Genomic DNA, 16,262 nt, shown 5'->3' with positions numbered 1-16,262 from the left:
ATAAATGGTGAGGAGAGTGTCACCTCCTTGGACATATACCTAAAGTTAGGGTGGCCTTGCTGAGCCCCAGGCCTGAACCTCCAGGAGACGGGGAAGCTTTGCAGAGGGCAGGAGGAGGCTTGGTTTTCTGTTGGAGAAGAATGCTGCTCACATATGGGGAGCAGGGCATATCCGAAGGAGGAAGTGGTGCAGAGGAGGAGGGTAATCTACACTGGGAATGTAAAATGGTAACAGGAGTGGAAAGTGCACAAGGAGGGCCCACCACCACCAGGGTTCTAGCACAGGATGAAGTCCCTTCAGTTCCCCAAGCAACTGTTCTTTATTTACACAGTGGGGATAAAAATTTAGATCAGATCAGCTGGGGCATATTTGTGGCTTCATTTTGTGTTCAGCTCTGCAAACACTGCAGAGGCCCCAGCAGAAGTGTGGATCAAGGCACCAGGGCAGGGGGCAAAGAACACAGGCTTGGATGTCAATAAGCTTTGGAAACAATGGCAGTGCCTCCTTGGATTAGCTGTGTGATCTTGGGTCAGTGATCTAACCTCTCTGAGCTTTTACCTCCTCGTTGTAAAATGGGATAAAAATCAACACCTCATTGCATCATTGTAAAACAAGAACCAGTGTTATTAAAAGACCCTACCCATAACTGATCAGTAAATGTTAGTTCCTTCCTCCACCCTAGTGCTATGTGATACACCTAATCGGCATTAAAAATATTTAAATAATACATATTTGAATGGACATAAATGATTAAATATTACATATATATAGGTTGAGGAAACCCTGGTGGCATAGTGGGTAAGTGCTACGGTTGCTAACCAAAGGGTCAGCAGTTTGAATCCGCCAGGCGCTCCTTGGAAACTCTATGGGGCAGTTCTACTCTGTGCTATAGGGTCGCTATGAGTCAGAATCGACTCGATGGCACTGGGTTTGGTTTTTTTGGTATATATAGGTTGATCGGAAACTCTGGTAGCAGTGGTTAAGTGATACGGCTGCTAACCAAAGAGTCAGCAGTTCGAATCCGCCAGGTGCTCCTTGGAAACTCTACGGGGCAGTTCTACTCTGTCCTATAGGGTCGCTATGAGCTGGAATCGACTCGACGGCACTGGGTTTTTCTTTTTTTGGATATATAGGTTGTGTTTATTACAAAACAAAAAGAAACAAAAAATCAAACTTGTTGCCATCGAGTCGATTTTGACTCATAGAGACCCTATAGGACAGAATAGAATGCTCCATAGCGTTTCCAAGGAGCAGCTGGTGGATTCCAACTCCTGACCTTTTGGTTAGCAGCCAAGCTCTTAACCACTGTGTTTATTACTAATGATGATTATTATTTTCTCTCATGTATACTTTGATCGCAGTCAGATCATGAAAAAAGCATGAAAATATCACCTTGAAACAAGTCCCAGTGTCTGTACAGCTTTTAGTTTGAGACATTCGAAATCGACTTTGTGATCTACAGGCGGGTTACCCACCTTTCTGGTGACTACCTTTTCTGGGTCTTGTCTCTAGTTTCCACTCAAAAAATGCAAAGACATGTCCTATACACCTCAACCAGCATTTCCTAACCTGAAATACATGGGTGGGCTCTTCACGGCCCACCATCCTCTGAAATTTGTACGAGTGTTGCACTAAATTCTCCTGAGTACTCCTGGGGATTAAGGGCACAGATGTCATCAGGAGAGGATGGGGGTGCGTTGTAATCTTCCCCAGAGATGCTTAAGACAAACTGGCTTATACCAAACAGAATATTTATGGCAAACCAATTTAAAATATGTAAAATTCCAAAGTCAATTATTAACTACAGGATCTTTGAATATGCCTTTCATAAAAAAGCTGATTTGAAGAAACCTCTTCAGAAATCACTTTTCTTTAAATGGAGGGTTACCAATGTTCAGATTACACACACACACACATACGTTGCCTCGTCTCCATGCCACTACCCGGAAGCCGTATACTGCAGAGAACCAGAGTGCACAAGAGCCTTCATTTCTGCAGCCTCCTGCCTCTATGGGATATGTGCTCTTTCAAAGCATCCCACTGTCATTGGCACTGCTCTTGGCTGGCTGTTCCCAGTTTGCAGGTGAAAAACAGAAGGAAACTATCTTGCCCTAAGACACTCGGCAAGGACAACTCCACTAATCTCCGGCTTCTAGGCCGTAATTAAAAGAGGGAGGCAAGAAGCAGAACTTCTATAATCAGAGTGAGCGCAGAGGAGTTTTAAAGCAAAAGAAGTCAATCCTCCCAGTGGGAGCTTTGCCAGGACATTGGGACTTACACCCAACACTGGGAAAGGCAGCTCGAAGATCCCGCTGCAGTCCGAAGCAGCGTGGCAAGCATGTTAATGTCATTTCTGATCAAAGGCAGGAGTGATGTGATTTTTTTTCCACTTTCAAGGAAATTTAGAAGAAATTCCATGCTATGAGATGTGCTTAGCATCATTTCCATAAAGACTGGCATGACTTACTTGGGTTGGAGAGTCCTAGGCCTTTACTCAGCTGCTACTACTCCTACTACTACTATCACTACTGTTCTTCTACTGCTAGTAGTAACATATTTACTATTCTGTTTTCCTGACTTGTTTGTAATGTTCACACAGTGGTCAAGCACCCAGTATAGGAAACCTAGGGGAGTGAATGCAGAAGAAGTGGGTACCCAGGCACATTGTGACATGGATAAATTACCCAGGAAGAGAACTGCTGATATGGGTCTGGACTTCTAATTCTTTGCTTCTTACTCAGTGCCAAGCAAAGAACTTTACATATGGCAAGCACTCAAATACTTGTGTGTGGTATCAAGGAGTATTCAAGAATAAAGAGAGCCTTTGTTCACTTATTTTTTTGTTGTTGTTCACTTATGAGGTGTTTCTCAGAGTATGATCCATGAACCATCTAATTTAGAATCCCCTGTGAGACACTGCTTAAAATGTAGCTTCCTGGGCCCCTTGCCAGGCAAACTGAACCAGGAGCTTCAGGTGAGGCCCAATAGTCTGCATTTCAACAAGCCTACCAAGTGACTCTTATGTTCTTTGAAGTTTGAGAAATGCAGATTTGATAAATGGATATTTGTCTAATAATACCTGTAAGTCCTCTCCAAACCCCCTTAGTAAATTAACTAAACCATGAATTGAGGGATCTTTAAAATATAATCTACAAAGCTTTTCTTCTGACTGATTCGGAATTGAGTGCAGGAAGATTTAAACAATTAATTTTAGGAGTGAATTTTACTTGTGCTTTCAGTAGCTTCATTAAGACTATCTGCTGGTGAGTAAAAGATGATTATCCCAGAATGTTCTCCTTGTTTTCAAAACTCACCTTCCTATGTGACACAGTGGGCACAAAAGTTCAAGAGAAATCCACTCAAGACTTCCATCGAATTTTCTACGGCTTGTGACATTATAGACAGACTGTACTCTGTACTCATCACTGCTGTTTTCTTGATGAAACTTATTATGGCAGGGATTACATGAGATGGAGAAATGGAAGGAGGTGAAGTGGACGAAAACAAGAGAAGAGAAAAGAAAGGAAGATAAGGTGCGATGATTAATTTTATGTATCAACTGGTTAGGCTATGGTTCCCAACTGTCTGGCCAAACACTAGGCTTGTTGCTATCATGGAGTAATTATATGTGATTAAATCAGTTGGCCTTGGATGAGCAGATTATGTAATGAAATGTAATGTAATGTACTTACCTTACATCTAACGCAATGTAATGTAATCACCTTTCAAAATGCAACCTAACGCAATATAATCAATCAGTCGAGTCATACTAGAGTAGGGTGGGCTCTAAACCTAATCACTTCTGAGTATTAAAAATACCACGGTAGACACAGAGACACACACAGGGAGAAAAAGAAGACAGATAACAGAAACAGATGTAACTACAAGGATTACTGGCAGCTGTCAGAAGCTCAAACAGATAAGGAAGAATGTCTTCCTAGAGCCACGCCGTGATTTGTATTTCTAGCCTCCTGAAGTGTGAGAAAATAAATTTTTGTTCTTTAAAGTTGCCCACTTGTGACATTTTTGTTACAGCTGCACTAGGTAACTAAAACAGAAGGGAAGGGAAGAGAAGAGAGCTGATACTCTAGTTAGAATAAACCCTGTTGTCCTGAAAGTATTCTGCATCAGCAAATCCTTTAATGGAATGAAATTGAAAGACTAGCCCAGGGTAACAAAAGGGAGAAATGAAGAAAGGTGACAACAGAAGAAAAAAGGAAAGAGAAATAGGGACTGGCAAGACTAAAAACAGTGTGAAGTACAAAGACTCCAGAGAAGTGATTTTTTTTTTTTAACTTTGCAAAAGCTTCATTTTACTACAATTAATTAATCATAACACAGGAACATAAATGTTTAAAGGGAGAAATAAAATGTACAGAAATATAGTCATACTCCACAAAAATGAGAACACATAAATTTAACATAAGGGCTTCGTCCCCGTGATCTCCCAGCACTCAGTATCGCAGCGTCTGCATTTCAGTTTCTCTCAGTAACGAACAAGTTTGTAGTAATGAAGCTCTCTTTTGGTTCTGGCTAAAATCGATGTGTGAAATGCAGAAGAAAAGAAGAAAAAAAAAATGCTCGAAAGGGAAAAGGCCAGAGAAAAAGGGCAAGTATGACAGCGATAGAAATAACTTCATTCTCTCCTGTCAGTGCCCTTCAGGCCAGGAAGTTCTCTGACATGTCTAACTTAAATCTCTCCTGCAATTCCAGCCAATTTCATGTTCTTCTGGACCGGTATAATAAGAGACTATGGTAATTTACTGACTCAGAATGCTATAACATAAAAGAAAAAATACTTAAATGTTTCTGAAATCTTGGATTTGACTGAAAGGAAGGCCTAGGGGAACGGGCAGAGCAGAAAATACTCAAGAATGAGAGAACCTCTCTCTTACCTCGATTAGAAAAACCACCTGGATTTCCGTCTCCCTGCCCCCAACCTTCTGCTAACACTATCTGGAAATCAACTTTATGCCTGTTGATTCAGCACTAGTGATGGGGACCAACACAGTTCACAGTCAGTAAGGAACTGAAGAGTCCTCCTGCAATAACCTCACCCTGACACCATTCTCTGATGGCCTGCCTTAGGGCACACTCCCCAGTAAAACCATTAGCTCTTCCACCCCCATCTGATGAAATTAACCCAGCTACATTTAAAGAGCCTTTGTCTGAGTCATTGCCTGGGGCATAACTTGAGGCAAATGCCTTAAAAGACAATGCTGAATGTTCTCAAAACACATTCCTACCGCCCATTTTGGCTTCTAGACTTATAACTACACTTAAGTCCCAGCAAGCCCCAAAAGGGGAAGTACAAAATATAACTCAGGAGAAGGTATGCTACACTCCAAAAGAACTACTTGACTTTTCTGATATGTACAGCCAGAAACCTGGGGAACCTGTGTGGAAATGGCTAGTAGGATAATGGTGCAAGGAACATAAAGATGGATCAGTCTGAGTTTACTGACATGGGCCCACTAAGCACTGATTCTTCATCCAATGTTTCAGCTCAAGAGGTTAGGAAAGGATCTAACAGTTTATTTGGCTGGGTCTCTGAATCATGGATTACATGGTGGTCTACACTAAATCAAGGTGAAGTACCAGACTTGCCTTAGTATACAGTAGAACAAGGTATCCAAAAAAAAGGCTTAGGGAAATTGGCATGTTTGAGTGGATTTATCAGGTTAGACTCACAGACCCACATATGGAGGGCCCAGAGGACATGCCTTTTACTGAAAAATTGAGGAACAAATTTGTGAAGGGAGACCCAGGATCCTTGAGAACTACTGTGATTGCTATTTTATGTAAGTCAGACTTGACAGTGGGAACTGCCCTAACTGAATTAAGATACACAACTGCAATGGTGTTGATGAGACCCCCTGACGGTAGGGTCCAAGTGGCAGCACTCAATCGACAAAGACGTGGTTATCATAATAGACAGCAGAATCAAAGTAGTAATTAGAATAGTCTGACTCGTATGGACTTATGGCTTTGCCTACTTAGTTATGGCATCCCTAGGAGTGAAATAGACAGAAAATCTACTAAATATTTAGTTGATCTGTACAAGCATATGAATTTTAAGTCAAGTGAATAGCAGTCTAATTTGAATTGCCAAAACAGAGTCATGGCCTCTCAATCAATTCTCAGACATGAATGAGTTTAAAGACACACAACCCCTTGAGTGAAGGGGAGGCCAGGTCCCCTTAAGACTGCAATACACAGCCAAAAACATATACTTTTAACCTTCCTCCCAGCCTTCCTCAAAGGGATCTATGGCCTGTTACAAGAGTGACTGTTCACTGGGGAAAAGGAAATAATCAAACTTTTCGGGGATTATTGGATATTGGTTCTGAACTGACACAAATTTCAGGAGACCCAAAATGTCACTGTGGCCCACCAGTCAGGTAGGGGAATATGGAGGTCAGATTATTAATGGAGTCTTAACTCATGTCTGTTTCACAGTAAGATCCAGTAGGTCCCCAAACCCATCCTGTAGTGATTTCTCCAGTTCCAGAATGTATAATTGGAATAGATACGCTCAGCAACTGACAGAGCCCCCGCATTGGATCTCTCACAAGTGGAGTAAGGGTTATTATGGTAGGAAAAGCCACGTGGAATCCATTAGAACTGTCCCAACCTAGGAAAATAGTAAGCCAAAAGTGATGCCGCATTCTTGGAGGGATTGCAGAGATTACTGCCACTGTCAAGAACTTGAAAGATGCAAGGGTGGTGATTCCTGTCACATCCCCATTCAACTCGCCTATTAGGCCTGTGCAAGAAACAGATGGATCTTGGAGAATGAAAGTGGATTATGAAAAACTTAATCAGGTGGTGACTCCAATTGCAGCTGCTGTTCCAGATGTGGTTTCATTGCTTGAGCAAATTAATACATCTCCTGGTACCTGATATGCAGCTATTGATCTGGTTAATGCCTTTTTCTCCATACCTGTTTTGAAGGACCACCAGAAGCAGTTTGCCTTCAGCTGACAAGGCCAGCAATACACCTTCAGTTGCCTACCTCAGCGTTACATCAACTCTCCATCCCTATGTCATAATTTAGTCCACAGAGTCCTTGATAGACTTTCCCTTCCACAAGATGTCACACTGGTCTTTTACATTGATGACATGCTGATTGAACCTAGTAAGGAAGGCATGTCAATGACTACGGACTTATTGGTAAAATGTATTGCTGTCAAGTTGATTCTACTCACAGGAACTCTATAGACAGGGTAGAACTGCCCCATACAGTTTCCAAAGAGTGGCTGGTGGATTTGAACTGCCCAATTTTTGGTAAGTACCCGAACTCTTAACCACTACACCACCAGGGCTGACATTATGCTGATTGGACCTAGTAAGGAAGAAGTGTCCATGACTTTGGACTTATTGGTAAAACATTTGCATGCTAAAGGGTGAGAAATTAATCTGACAACAATTCAGGTGCCTTTCATGCCAGTGAAATTTCTAGGGGTTCAGTGATGTGGGGCATGTCAAAATACTCCTTCTAAAGTGAAAGATAAGTTATTTCACCTGGCCCCTCCCACAACTAAAAAGGAGGCACAGTGCCTTATGGGCCTCTTTGGATTTTGGAGATAACATATCCTCATTTGTGTGGGCTATTCTGGCCTATTTATGAAGTGACTTGAAAAACTGCTAGTTTTGAAAAGAGCCCAGAACAAGAGAAGATTCTGCAGTAGGTTCAGGCTGCCATGCAAGCTGCTCTGCCACATGGGCCATATGATTTGGCTGATCCAATGGTGCTTAAAGTGTCCATGGCAAATAGAGATACTGTTTAGAGCCTTTGGCAGGCCCCTATTGCTGACACAGAGCAGGCCCTCAGGAATTTGGAGCAAAGCCCTGGTATCCCTTGCAGATGACTAGTCTCCTTTTGAGAAACAGCTTTTGGTTTGTTACTGGGCTTTAGTAGAGACTGAACGCTTAGCCATGGGCCATCAAGTCACCATGAGGCCTGAGCTGCCCATCATGACCTGGGTGTTGTCTGACCCACAGAGCCATAAAGTTGGATGTGCACAGCAGCACTCTGTCATTAAATGGAAGTGGTATATATGAGATCAGGCCCAAGCAGGACCTGAAGGCACAAGTAAGTTGCAGGAGGAAGTGGCCTAAATGCCCATGGTCTCCATTCCTGTCACATTATCATCTATCTCCCAATTTTCACCTATGGGTTCATGGGGAGTTCCTTATGATCAATTTAATGAGGAAGAGAAAATTTGTGCCTGGTTTACAGATAGTTCTGTGCAATATGCAGGCACCACTTGAAAGTGGACAGCAGCAGCACTACAGCCCCTCTCTGGGACCTCCCTGAAGGACGATGGTGACGGAAAATCCTCCCAATGGTCAGAACTCTGAGCAGGGTGCCTAGTTGTTCACTTTGCTTGGAAGGAGAAATGGCCACATGTGCAACTGTATAATGACTCATGGGTTGTGGTCAATGGTTTGGCTGGATGGTCAGGGACTTGGAAGGAACATGATTGGAAAATTGGAGACAAGGAGGTATGGGGAAGACATATGTGGACAGACCTTTCTGAATGGGCCAAAGAAGTGAAGATATTTGTGTCCCGTCTGAATGCTCATCAAAGGGTGACCTCAGCAGAGGAGGATTTTAACAATCAAGTGGATAGGATAGCATGTTCTGTGGAAACCAGTTGCCTTCTTTCCCAGCCCCTCCCATCATTGCTCAATGAACTCAGGAACAAAGTGGCCATGGTGGCAGGGATGGAAGTTATAGGTGAGCTCGCAACATGGACTTTCACTTACCAAGGCTGACTTGGCTATAGCCACTGCTCAGTCCTCAATTTGCCAACAGTAAAGACCAACATTGAGTCCCCGATATGCCATCTTCCCTAGAGGTGATCAGCCAGCAACATGGCAGCAAGTTGATTACATCTGACCACTTCCATCAAGGAAAGGGAAGCTCTTTGTTCTTATTGGAATAGACACTTACTTTGGATATGGATTTGCCTTCCCTGCACTCCATGCTTCCTCCCAAACTGCCATCTGTTGACTTACAGAATGCCTTATCCACCGTCATGGTATTCCAGAAGCAGAAACTCACTTCACAGCAAACGAAGTGCGGCAATGGGTCCATGTTCACGCAATTCACTGGACTTACCATGTTCCCCATCAACCAGAAGAGCTGGTTTCATGGGAAGATGACATGGCCTTCTAAAGACACAATAATATATATATGTTTATATATACACACAAGCCCCCACAGTACGACAAACTGACAATCGACAGTGTGCATCATAACAAATTATGGATAACATTGCAAAGAATGGAAATTCCAGAACACTTAATTGTGCTCATGAGGAACCCGTACATAGACCAAAAGGCAGTCGTTCAAACAGAACAAGGGGATACTGCATGGTTTAAAGTCAGGAAAGGTGGGTGTCAGGGTTGTATCCTTTCACCATACCTATTCAATCTGTATGCTGAGCAAATCATCCGAGAAGCTGGACCGTGTGAAGATGAACAGGCATCAGGATTGGAGGAAGAGTCATTAACAACCTGTGTTATGCAGATGACACAACCTTGCTTGCTGAAAGTGAAGAGGACTTGAAGCACTTATTGATGAAGATCAAAGACCATAGCCTTCAATATGGATTGTACTTCAACATAAAGAAAACAAAAATCTTCACAACTGAACCAATAACCAACACCATGAGAAACAGAGAAAAGATTGAAGTTGTCAAGGATTTAATTTTATTTAGATCCACAATCAACACCCATGAAGCAGCAGTCAAGAAATCAAAAGATGCATTACAGTGGGAAAATCTGCTGCAAAAAACTTCTTTAAAGTATTAAAAAAGCAAAGATGTCACCTTGAAGACTAAGGTGTACCTGACTGAAGTCATGGTGTTTTCAATTGCCTCATATGCATGTGAAAGCTGGACAATGAATAAGAAAGACAGAGAAGAATTGACCCCTTTGAATTGTGGTATTCATACAGAATATTGAATATACGATGGACTGCCAAAAGAATGAACAAATCTCTCTTGGAAGAAGTACAGCCAGAATACTCCTTAGGAGCAAAGATGGTGAGACTACCTCTCACATACTTTGGACAAGCTATCAGAAGGGATCAGTCCCTGGAGAAGGAAGAACATCATGCTTGGTAAAGTAGAGGGTCAGCAAAAAAGAGGAAGACCCAGTGGATTGACACAGTGGCTGCAATAATGGGCTCAACCATAACAATTGTGAGGATGGCACAGGACTGGGCAGTGTTTCCTTCTATTGTCCATAGGATTGCTATTAGTCAGAACTGACTCAAGGGCACCAAACAACAACTTATATGTATATATTTATATGCTTTACTGATTTTCTTCTCTAGAGAACCCAACCTAAGACACCTTCCTAGCCCATCTGCTATTGCAGACTGCCTTTCCATGGGCTGGGTCCTACTGGACTGACCAAAGCACACTGGGAAGGCCACTTGGGGTCTATTGTATCTTTGATGGACTACAAAGGTAGAAGGCCAGGTCTAAAGTATATGTGTGATCCAGGTAAGGCCTTGTCACTCTTCTCTGGCCTCCGAAGTCTTGACCATGGCCACTTATTCTTATCCCAGTAGCTAACTAGGTCAGTCTCTACCTTTTCAGAACTCTCAGATCCTTAAGAGGATATATAATATATATCGGGGTTAAAGATATGGGAATTAATATCTCATACCTGAGTTGAATATTGACTCTTAATCCCCAAGTAACCTTGGGAAAATTACTTTTTTAGTTCTCTGTAAAGTAGGGTTACGATTTCACAAGATTGGTCTGAAGATTCAATGATTATGGGAAGTTTTTACCATATATGAATTTCTTATCAACACAGAAATATTGCTGCAGAATAGCTGATAAATTGTTTCTGCCTCTTTCAAGTTCCCAGGATCCTATAATTATTCTTTGGGAGCCTTATCCCTGTTACAGAGACAAATTTCAACTTATGCCAAGCTGGAGACAACTTTCCATTATCAAGAATCTTGCACATACTTCCAGACAATCTGTGGTTCCACAGCACTACATTCACCCATACTCTCTGAACATCTGGGGCCATTCCTGTGCACTAGTAGGTAAGTACATCTTCCCTGCACCAGGGAAATCCTCAACTCCTGTTAGTCTCCATCCTCCCTTGCAGCTCCCAGCTCACTTGCCTTTTTTTTTTTTAGTAATTTTTATTGTGCTTTGAGTGAAAATTTACAAATCAAGTCAGTCTCTCACACAAAAACCCACATAAACCTTGCTACACGCTCCCAATTACTCTCCACCTAATGAGACAGCCCTCTCTCTCCCTCCACTCTCTCTTTTCATGTCTATTTCGCCAGCTTCTAATCCCCTCCGCCCTCTCATCTCCCCTCCAAGCAGGAGATGCCAACATAGTCTCAAGTGTCCACCTGATCCAAGAAGCATCCTCATCAGCATCCCTCTCCAACCCATTGTCCAGTCCAATCCATGTCTGAAGAGTTGGCTTTGGGAATGGTTCTTGTCCTGGGCCAACAGAAGGTCTGGGGCCCATGACCACTGGAGTCCTTCTAGTCTCAGTCAGACCATTAAGTCTGGTCTTTTTATGAGAATTTGGGGTCTGCATCCCACTGCTCTCCTGCTCCCTCGGGGATTCTCTGTTGTGTTCCCTGTCAGGGCAATCATTGGTTGTAGGCGGGCACCATCTAGTTCTGGTCTCAGGATGATGTAGTCTCTGGTTCATGTGGCTCTTTCTGTCTCTTAGGCTCCTAATCACCTTGTGTCCTTGGTGGTCTTCATTCTCCTTTGATCCAGGTAGGTTGAGACCAGTTGGTGCATCTTAGATGGCTGCTTGCTAGTGTTTAAGACCCCAGGCACCACTCTTCAAAGTGGGCTGCAGAATGTTTTCTTAATTGATTTTATTATGCCAATTGACTTAGATGTCCCCTGAAACCATGGTCCCCAGACACCTGCCCCTGCTATGCTGGCCTTCGAAGCATTCAGATTATTCAGGAAACTTCTTTGCTTTTGGTTTAGTCCAATTGTGCTGAGCTCCCCTGTATTGTGTGCTGTCTTTCCCCTCCCCTAAAGTAGTTCTTATCTACTATCTAATTAGTAGATGTCCCCTCCCACCCTCCCTCCCTCCCCCCTCTCGTAACCACAAAAGAATGTTTTCTTCTCAGTTTAAACTATTTCTCAAGTTCTTATAATAGTGGTCTTATACAATATTTGTCATTTTGCAACTGACTAATTTCCCTCAGCATAATGCCTTCCAGGTTCCTCCATGTTATGAAATGTTTCACAGATTCTTCACTGTTCTTTATCGATGCATAGTATTCCATTGTGTGAATATACCATAATTTATTTATCCATTCATCCATTGATGGGCATCTTGGTTGCTTCCATCTTTTTGCTATTGTAAACACTGCTGCAATAAACATGGGTGTGCATATATTTGTTCGTGTGAAGGCTTCTTATTTCTCTAGGATATATTCCAAGGAGTGGGATTGCTGGATCGTTTGGTAGTTCTATTTCTAGCTTTTTAAAGGAAGCATCAAATCGATTTCCAAAGTGGTTGTACCATTTGACATTCCCACCAGCAGTGTATAAGTGTTCCAATCTCTCCGCAGCCTCTCCAACATTTATTATTCTGTGTTTTTTGGATTAATGCCAGCCTTGTTGGAGTGAGATGAAATCTCTTTGTAGTTTTGATCTGCATTTCTCTAATGGTTAATGATCGTGAACATTTCCTCATATATCTGTTAGCTACCTGAATGTCTTCTTTAGTGAAGTGTCTATTCATAACTTTTGCCCATTTTTCAATTTGCTGGTTTGTCTTTTTGCAGTTGAGTTTTTGCAGTGTCATGTAGATTTTAGAGATCAAGTGCTAATCAGAAATGTCATAGCTAGAAACTTTTTCCCAGTCTGTAAGTAGTCTTTTTACTCTTTTGGTGAAGTCTTTGGATGAGCACAGGTGTTTGATTTTTAGGAGCTCCCAGTTATCTAGTTTTTCTTCTACATTCTTTATAATGTTTTGTATATTGCTTATGCCATGTATTAGGGCTCCTAACATTGTCCCTATTTTTTCTTCCATGATCTTTATCGTTTTTGATTTTATATTTAGGTCTTTGATCCATTTTGAGTTAGTTTCTGTGCATGGAGTGAGGTATGGGTCTTGTTTCATTTTTTTGCAGATGGATATCCAGTTATGCCAGCACCATTTGTTAAAAAGACTTTTTCCCATTTAACTGTTTTGGGGCCTTTGTCAAATATCAACTGCTCATATGTGGATGTATTTATGTCTGGATTCTCAATTCTGTTCCATTGGTCCATGTATCTGTTGTTGTACCAGTACCAGGCTGTTTTGACTACTGTGGCAGTACAATAGGTTCTAAAATCAGGTAAGGTAAGGCCTCCCACTTTGTTCTTCTTTTTCAGTAATGCCTTATTTATCTGGGGCCTCTTTCCCTTCCATATAAAGTTGGTGATTTGTTTCTCCATCACATTAAAGAATGTCGTTGGAATTAGGATCGGAATTTCATTAAATGTATAGATCACTTTTGGTAGAATAGACATTTTTATAATGTTAAGTCTTCCTATCCACGAGCAAGGTATGTTCTTCCACTTATGTAAGTCTCTTTTGGTTTCTTGCAGAAGCGTACTGTAATTTTCTTTGTATAAGTCTTTTACATCACTGGTAAGATTTATTCCTAAGTATTTTATCTTCTTGGGGTCTACTGTAAATGGCACTGGTTTGGTGATTTCCTCTTCATTGTTCTTTTTGTTGGTGTAGAGGAATCCAACTGATTTTTATAACTTTATCTTGTATCCTGATACTCTGCTGAACTCTTCTATTAGTTTCAGTAGTTTTCTAGAGGATTCCTTAGGGTTTTGTGTGTATAAGATCATGTCATCTGCAAATAGAGATACTTTTACTTCTTCCTTGCCAATCTGGATGCCCTTTATTTATTTATCTAGCCAAATTGCTCTGGCTAGGACTTCCAGCACAATGTTGAATAAGAGTGGTGATAAAGGGCATCCTTGCCGGGTTCCCAATCTCAATGGGAATGTTTTCAGGCTCTCTCCATTTAGGGTGCTGTTGGCTGTTGGCTTTGTATAAATGTCCTTTATTATGTTGAGGAATTTTCCTTCTATGCCTATTTTGCTGAGAGTTTTTATCATGAATGGGTGTTGAACTTTGTCAAATGCCTTTTCTACATCAATTGATAAAATCATGTGATTCTTTTCTTTTGTTTTATTTATGTGGTGGATTACATTAATTGTTTTTCTAATGTTGAACCATCCCTGCATACCTGGTATGAATCCCACTTGGTCGTGGTGAATGATTTTTTTTGATATGTTATTGAATTCTATTGGCTAGAATTTTGTTGAGGATTTTTGCATCTACATTCATGAGGGATATAGGTCTATAATTTTCTTTTGTTGTGGTGTCTTTACCTGGTTTTGGTATCAGGGATATGGTGGCGTCATAGAATGAGTTTGGTAGTCTTCTATCCTTTTCTATGCTCTGAAATACCTTTAGTAGTAGTGGTGTTAACTCTCCTCTGAAAGTCTGGTAGAACTCTGTGGTGAAGGCTTCCAGACCGGGGCTTCTTTTTGTTGGGAGTTTTTTGATTACCTTTTCAATCTCTTCTTTTGTTAATGAGTCTATTTAGTTGTTCTACCTCTGTTTGTGTTAGTTTAGGTAGGTAGTGTGTTTCTAGGAATTCATCCATTTCTTCTAGGTTTTCAAATTTGTTTGAGTATAGTTTTTCATAGTAATCTGATATGATTCTTTTAATTTCAGTTGGGTCTGTTGTAATATTGCCCCTCTCATTTCTTATTCGGGTTATTTGCTTCCTCTCCTGTCTTTCTTTTGTCAGTTTGGCCAGTGGTTTATCAATTTTGTTGATTTTTTCAAAAAACCAGCTTTTGGTCTTGTTAATTCTTTCAATTGTCTTTCTGTTTTCTGTTTCATTTAGTTCAGCTCTAATTTTTGTTTTCTTCTGGTGCCTGTGGGTTTCTTTTGTTGCTCTCTTTCTATTTGTTCAAGCTGTAGGGATAATTCTTTGATTTTGTCCCTTTCTTCTTTTTGAATGTGTGCATTTATCGATATAAATTGGCTTCTGAGCACCACTTTTGCTGTGTCCCAAAGGTTGTGATAGGTAGTGTTTTCATTCTCATTGGATTCTCTGAATTTCTTTATTCCACCCTTAATGTCTTCTATAATCTCGTCTTTTTTTGAGCAGGGTATTGCTTAGTTTCCAAGTGTTTGAATTCTTTTCCCTGCTTTTCCTGTTATTGATTTCCACTTTCATGGCCTTATGGTCAGAGAAGATCCTTTGTAATACTTCAATGTTTTGGATTCTGCTAACGCTTGCTTTATGACCTAATATGTGGTCTATTGTGCACTTGAAAACAAAGTATACTTGGTTGCTGTTGGGTGGAGTGTTCTGTATATGTCTACGAGGTCAAGTTGGTTGATTGTGGCATTTAAATCTTCTGTGTGTTTATTGAGCTTCTTTCTGGATGTCCTGTCCTTCACCGAAAGTGGTGCTTTGAAGTCTTCTACTATTATCGTGGAGCTGTCTATCTCACTTTTCAATGCTGATAGAGTTTCTTTTATGTATCTTGCAGCCCTGTCATTGGGTGCATAAATATTTAATATGGTTATATCTTCTTGGTGTATTGCCCCTTTAATCATTATGTAGTGTCCTTCCTTATCCTTTCTGGTGGATTTAACTTTCAAGTCTATTTTGTCAGAAATTAACATTGCCGTTCCTGCTCTTTTTTGATTGTTGTTTGCTTGTTATATTTTTTTTCCATCCTTTGAGTTTTAGTTTGTTTGTGTCTCTAAGTCTAAGGTATGTCTCTTGTAGGCACCATATAGACAGATCTTGTTTTCTAGTTCATCCTGCCACTCTCTGTTTCTTTATTGGTGCATTTAGTCCATTTACATTCAGGGTAATTATGGATAGGTATGAATTTAGTGATATCATTTTGATGTCTTTTTTGTGTGTGTTGACAGTTTCTTTTTCCCACTTGATTCTGTGTGCTGAGTGGATTTTCTTTATATATTGTCCTTTCCTCATATTTGTTGTCATTGATTTTGTTTCTGCTGAGTATTTTTCCCTTGTATTTTATTTTGATGAGTAGGGTAGTTTGACTCCTTTGTGGTTACCTTATTATTTACCCCTATTTTTCTAAATTTATAACTAACTTTTATTTCTTTGTATTGCCATATCTTCCTCTCCATATGGAAGGTGTATGATTACATTTCTTAGGCCCTCTTTATTA

The sequence above is a fragment of the Elephas maximus genome, chromosome 17 (genome assembly GCF_024166365.1).
Source record: "Elephas maximus indicus isolate mEleMax1 chromosome 17, mEleMax1 primary haplotype, whole genome shotgun sequence".
NCBI lineage: Eukaryota > Metazoa > Chordata > Mammalia > Proboscidea > Elephantidae > Elephas > Elephas maximus.
The sequence above is the reverse complement of the archived record's forward strand: the minus strand, read 5'-3'. Positions refer to the sequence as shown.